General features: G+C 38.6%; 1 long non-coding RNA gene across 1 annotated transcript in view; it reads left to right on the top strand.

The window, feature by feature from the left end:
* LOC309654476 overlaps positions 1 to 7,270 on the top strand; it is a 31,479-nt gene that overhangs the window by 16,467 nt on the left and 7,742 nt on the right. The window lies entirely within an intron of this gene.

The raw sequence follows: 7,270 nt of genomic DNA, 5'->3' as shown, positions 1-7,270 counted from the left end.
ACCTGGTGGTGGTCCTCACCTCAAGCTGGTCATTTCTGAGACAGACCCCTTGTACACTTAACCCACCCCTAACAGTGCACTCACACTGTCTCACTTTCCTTTTAAGTCACCAGCTTGGCATTAATTAATGTTAGGAAAAAACCAACCAAACATGGTAGACTGCACAGTACAAATACTTTTATTAACATTCCATCTGCATGCCAGACATACCACCTGCATTCAACAGAGGTGGTCAGGTTAATAGCTCAACTATGGGCCTGGCACTAAGCAAAATAATAAGTCCCACCCTTCACACTAGTCATTCACACAGAGCCATGTTCACCATAATCCCATTCTCTTACCGTATATGCTACAGAACAGGGCTCATCTTCCCTACATCTCTTCATTGCTCCTTCCTGGGTCAGACTCCATGTGCCTGCAGAGGGCGTGATCCCAACAACAACGTGGGGAGGTAGACACTTGTGTCCCCACTTTATAGATGTGCCCACTGAACATCAGAGAGGGAGGGGAACTTGTCTACATCCCACAGCAGAGTGTGGCAGTGGCAGGTTTCAGCCTCACTGGCCGCCTCTCCCAGCCCCGCTCTCTCCACCACCCCATTCTCCCACTCCTTCCCTACCTGCTCCTCATTCGTTTCCCCCTTTTTTCTATCATTTTCTTTGTTAGAGATCATTTTCCTTACTCCTTGCCTGACTCATAATTCCTTTGAGGAAAATTGCAGTCTTCGTAAAAATCCAGTTCTAAAATCCTAACAGGAATACAAATTCAAACTATTCCCATAAGAGTTAAAATTTTCCCTATGAGTTAAAAATGATGTTGTCAATACCTAATGCTGACTTGTATTCTCTAGGAACGGATGCAACCGAACATCCATTTATGCAATAAGTGAATCTTTTGGACCCCTTCTTCCCCTGACTCTTGGGTAACTGTTCCATGGTCTAATGGCTTTGAGGTGGAAACGTTGCTCTAAATTTTCAAAATAACTTCCTTAAACCAGCCCCCCTCCCCATTTTTCCAACTAATCCAATGTTCTGTGTGGTCAGGCTGGAAAAAACATGTCCCTCCTTTGTAGTTTTCTTTGTATCTTTCAAAGTTTGGTAACTTACCAAATGTCCCATTAGTCACTTGACCAAGCTAAACCTTTAGTGTGTCCTAATATACAACAATTGCCTACAAATCATAATTTGATTCCTAAAATTCCTTATTATATGCAGATTAATGTCTATTGAAATAAACGTTTCTTATCTAGTTTGGGAAAACCTGTAGGAAATATGCATTTTGTTTTTCCATGCTTCTATTGCCTAATATTTTAAAATAGAAAAGAACATATGTAATATATATACATATATATATATATATATATATATATATATATACATATATATATATATAACTTTTTGCTGCTAAGAATAAGTCAGTTATTATAATTCTTGCACAGGTCTCCTGGTGCACCATGCACAGAATTTCTAAAGTAGATATTAGGAGTAGAAATGCTAAGCCATAGTATACATGAATATTCAACCTTCATAACAATAGCAGATTATTTTCCAAATCAGTTATACCTGATTATCCTTCAACCAGTTCATTAGAGAGACTTTTGTTCCACATCCCCTCCAAATTTGTATTATCTAAGTTTTTCATTTTTCCTCATCTAGTTGGTATGAAACAGTATCTCATAGTGCTTTGTAATTTCCCTGACTACTAATGAAGTTGAGTACGTTTTCATATGTTCATGCACTATTTGTGTTTCCTCTTCTGTGAGATGTGTGAGCTCAGTTTTTGCAAAAGGCACATGGAGTTTGCTTCTGCCAACAAGACTTCATTTGGAGAAACACCAATTTCCCACTCTCGTGGCTCTAACTAGGTAGTCAGCACCAGGAACCTGCCCTTACATCTCCCTGGCCCACAGGAGTCAGCACAGTAGGCAGGGAACCCAAGGAAACCCATTTCCCTGCTCCAAGCAGTCACCCAAACTGGGCCATTCCAAGTACACTTCCCTAGAACTAATGGGTAGGGGGAAGCAGCTCTCTGTCTGTTGAGTTATATGGTGATGTCGATAGCCATCCTCCCTGGATACATGAAAGAAACTTAAGCCCAAAGGAAAGAACATGCCCACTGACAGAGGGAAGCAGAACCAGAGACTGAGTGAGAGTCTTGATGAGATTGAGATCCTGGATCTCATTATGCCTGAAGACAGCTTTGACTTCCCAGTAAGATGAGACAGGTTCTCTTTTTCACTCAAGTTCTTTGAGCTGGATTTCTGTCAATTGTAACTAAAATAAAGCAAAGCTATTTGAGTAATAAGCAAAAAAATTATAAAAAAGTGAAGGTTACAATCTTTTTATTAGCTTGGGACAAGAAACATAAGGAACACACTGGCATGAAGGTTGTGGTAACAAATGACATTTCTATAGTGTCTTATAATCTACAAAACACTCTCACGTCCATTGTCTAAATGGCTACTCCCTGCAATTCTGGGAGGTGGGCAAGGTGAATATTGTTATTATCATCCACATTTCACAAATGAGGGATCTGAGTCTTGAACATGGGACTTCTGTCATACGTCCTCTTTCGGCCATCTGGACTGCTCTTTAATCACTATCATTCACAAAACTCTCAGAACTCTTAAGATACACAGTAACTTATTTACTTTACAGTTAGAGAAAGAAAGTATGTTTGGGGGGAGAATTGGGTGCAGGCAGCATGTACTGATCACACATGGTGTCCAACAGTCAGCAAATAACTCACCTAATAGTATTCTTTGATTGAAAACTTTTGCTCCAAGCCCATTTACCTGAAAAACTGGAAAATATGAAACGTTTGGCTCTCAAACTTGAGAAAAAAATGCTTCCAGATGTCCTTGGATCTACTTTAGCAAACCAACTTCCAAGAATGTTCCAGAATCACTATTTTCAACCAGATTACAGATTGTGCTTTATGGCAGAAACACATTCTAGGTACATAATAACTTCTTAATAACTGAGCCATTGATTATCGAAAAGGGGCTTAGTGAGGCAGAAGAGAGGGCGTGGAACCCACAGAGCACAGGCAACCTTCCCCACAAGTTAATATGACATTTTTAAGGAGAGGTAGACTTAGTAAATTTCAGCATTGCATGGACCAGTATGTCACTGGAACTAAAAAATGTAACTGATAATCATTTTGAAGGAAACGGTGAATCTGAGCCATTGCTGGTGGCAATTCTGAGAAATCTCTGCAATTAATATTTAAAAATCCTTAAAGTCCTAATTAAAGAAGCAACATTCTAAAGCAAAGGCAGAAGAAATGAACGATCTAAACAGAGAGAAAAGAGATAGGTGAGTATAACAGAATCGAAACTGGAATGGGACTGAGGAATTTTCTTTAGCCACATCCGACGAAGAATTTCAGTAATTTCTTCAAGAGAAGGGAGTAGCCATAATGTATGTATGTGGGTACATATGCCTTTGATAGAATTTCAGTAATTTCTTCATGAGAAGGGAGTAGCCATAATATATGTATGTGAGTGCATATGTCTTTGTTAAATTTAACTCTAGAGTAAACTTTGCATTCTTTATTCACTTTTTAACTCCTTTGTTGAATCTCTTAGCTCCAGATTAAATATTCCCTTCAGATTTTTCTTTAGATAGGTGGCTGGATCTGTGAACTTCAAGGAACCACTGCAGTCAGGATTCTGGTGACCAGAGAGGTAGGCCAAGTAGGCTGCATCAATTTTCGTATGATGCTTTGCTCAAGCTTGCCCTGCTTTTGGTGGATCACATGCCTTGAGATCCCATACAATTACCAGCAAAGCAATATGGCCACAAAGGCAAATAAGCATGCAGAAATAAAAACACCTACCCACCCACCTGCCAGTGTAAGGTTAATGATGGTACCCCCAAGGGGACAGGAATATGGTTGGGTTAAAAACTCAGATATCACCAGAGCCATCTATGCTCATTCCAAGCAGCATCGTAAGGACTTATATCCTGTTCTGTCACAGTGATGAATACACAACACTTGTTGCTTTTAACATATATATATAATATATTGATATATATAATAGAATTAGCATATACTATATATATACTGACATATATCAGTATGGGACATAAAATTAGGACTTTAAAGAATTTACATACACAGAATTTTATATTGAATATATTCAAAGTTGTGACAGAGACTTCAGTTTGCCACCCAATGGCCATTTTCTTCTTCTTGTGAATACAACCCCCCAGAGTTAACTCAGTCAAAAGACTGCATTTCCTCAACGTGATACATCATATTAACAAATTGAAGGAGAAAAACCATATGATCATCTCAATAGATGCAGAGAAAGCTTTCGACAAAATTCAACACCCACTTATGATAAAAGCCCTACAGAAAGTAGGCATAGAGGGAACTTTCCTCAACATAATAAAGGCCATATATGACAAACCCACAGCCAACATTGTCCTCAATGGTGAAAAACTGAAACCATTTCCACTAAGATCAGGAACAAGACAAGGCTGCCCACTCTCACCACTATTATTCAACATAGTTTTGGAAGTGTTAGCCACAGCAATCAGAGAAGAAAAAGAAATAAAAGGAATCCAAATCAGAAAAGAAGAAGTAAAGCTGTCACTGTTTGCAGATGACATGATACTATACATAGAGAATCCTAAAACTGGCACCAGAAAACTCCTAGAGCTAATCAATGAATTTGGTAAAGTAGCAGGATACAAAATTAATGCACAGAAATCTCTTCCATTCCTATATACTAATGAAGAAAAATCTGAAAGTGAAATTAAGAGAATACTCCCGTTTACCATTGCAACAAAAAGAATAAAATATCTAGGGATAAACCTACCTAAGGAGACAAAAAAACTGTATGCAGAAAATTATAGGACACTGATGAAAGAAATTAAAGATGATACAAATAGATGGAGAGATATACCATGTTCTTGGATTGGAAGAATCAACATTGTGAAAATGACTCTACTACCCAGAGCAATCTACAGATTCAATGCAACCCCTATCAAACTACCCCTGGCATTTTTCACAGAACTAGAACAAAAAATTTCACAATTTGTATGGAGACACAAAAGACCCAGAATAGCCAAAGCAATCTTGAGAACGAAAAATGGAGCTGGAGGAATCAGGCTCCCTGACTTCAGACTATATTACAAAGCTACAGTAATCAAGACAGTTTGGTACTGGCACAAAAACAGAAATATAGATCAATGGAACAGGATAGAAAGCCCAGAGATAAACCCACGCACATATGGTCACCTTATCTTTGATAAAGGAGGCAAGCATATACAGTGGAGAAAAGACAGCCTCTTCAATAAGTGGTGCTGGGAAAACTGGACAGGTACATGTAAAAGTATGAAATTAGAACACTCCCTGACACCATACACAAAAATAAACTCAAAATGGGTTAAAGACCTAAGTGTAAGGCCAGACACTATAAAACTCTTAGAGGAAAACATAGGCAGAACACTCTATGACATAAATCACAGCAAGATCCTTTTTGACCCAGCTTCTAGAGAAATGGAAATAAAAACAGAAATAAACAAATGGGACCTAATGAAACTTAAAAGCTTTTACACAGCAAAGGAAACCATAAACAAGACCAAAAGACAACCCTCAGAATGGGAGAAAATATTTGCCAACAAAGCAACGGACAAAGAATTAACCTCCAAGATTTACAAGCAGCTCATGCAGCTCAATAACAAAAAAACAAACAACCCAATCCAAAAATGGGCAGAAGACCTAAATAGACATTTCTCCAAAGAAGATATACAGATGGCCAACAGACACATGAAAGAATGCTCAACATCATTAATCATTAGAGAAATGCAAATCAAAACTACAATGAGATATCATCTCACACCGGTCAGAATGGCCATCACCAAAAAATCTACAAACAATAAATGCTGGAGAGGGTGTGGAGAAAAGGGAACACTCTTGCACTGTTGGTGGGAATGTAAATTGATACAGCCACTATGGAGAACAGTATGGAGGTTCCTTAAAAAACTAAAAATAGAACTACCATACGACCCAGCAATCCCACTACTGGGCATATACCCTGAGAAAACCATAATTCAAAAAGTGTCATGTACCAAAATGTTCATTGCAGCTCTATTTACAATAGCCAGGACATGGAAGCAACCTAAGTGTCCATCATCGGATGAATGGATAAAGAAGATGTGGCACATATATACAATGGAATATTACTCAGCCATAAAAAGAAATGAAATGGAGGTATTTGTAATGAGGTGGATGGAGTTAGAGTCTGTCATACAGAGTGAAGTAAGTCAGAAAGAGAAAAACAAATACAGTATGCTAACACATATATATGGAATCTAAGGAAAAAAAAAAAAAGGGCCATGAAGAACCTAGTGGCAAGATGGGAATAAAGACACGGACCTACTAAAGAATGGACTTGAGGATATGGGGAGGGGGAGGGGTGAGATGTGACAGGATGAGAGAGTGTCATGGACATATATACACTATCAAATGTAAAATAGATAGCTAGTGGGAAGCAGCCGCATAGCACAGGGAGATCAGCACGGTGCTTTGTGACCGCCTGGGGGGGTGAGAGGGGGAGGGTTGGAAGGAGGGAGATGCGGAAGGGAGGAGATATGGGAACGTGTGTATATCTGTAGCTGATTCACTTTGTTATAAAGCAGAAACTAACACACCATTGTGAAGCAATTATACTTCAATAAAGATGTTTAAAAAAAAAAAAAGACTGCATTTCCCAGACTCCCTTGCAAAGAGCTGTGGCCATGTGACTAAGTTATGGTCAATGAGTGGTAAGTGGAAATGTTGTGTAATTCTTCCAGGAAGTCTCCTTAAAAAGGAGGGGTTTGGGTTTTTGTTTTTTCCTTCAGACTGCTGTGATGTGACATAGTATGATGTGATTAGATGATGATGTAATGTGACATGATGAGTGATGAGATTGTTTCCATCTTGGAATAAGAAGATGAAAGCTACAATCTGAGAAGGCAGAATAGACAACTGGAAGTAAGCTGGGTCCCTGAAAAGTTTGTGTGGCTTTACATCATCCCTGGATTGCCCACCTCTGAACTTCCTTACCTGAGACAGAAACATCTAATTTTATTCTATTTTCTATTATATGCAGCTTAACCTAATCTTAACTTATACAAGGGATTAAATGTGCCAGGATTAAAGGAGAGAGGATGAATAGAATTTAAAAATGAGTGATAATTGAGTGAAAATATTTTGTTCCCTCTCCCTTTTTCCTGCATCTAAGGACAGCCATAAACGTCAAATGAAGGCCAGA

Source organism: Balaenoptera physalus, assembly GCF_965194825.1.
Source record: "Balaenoptera physalus genome assembly, chromosome: 2".
NCBI classification, from domain to species: Eukaryota; Metazoa; Chordata; class Mammalia; order Artiodactyla; family Balaenopteridae; genus Balaenoptera; species Balaenoptera physalus.
The sequence above is the reverse complement of the archived record's forward strand: the minus strand, read 5'-3'. Positions and strand labels throughout refer to the sequence as shown.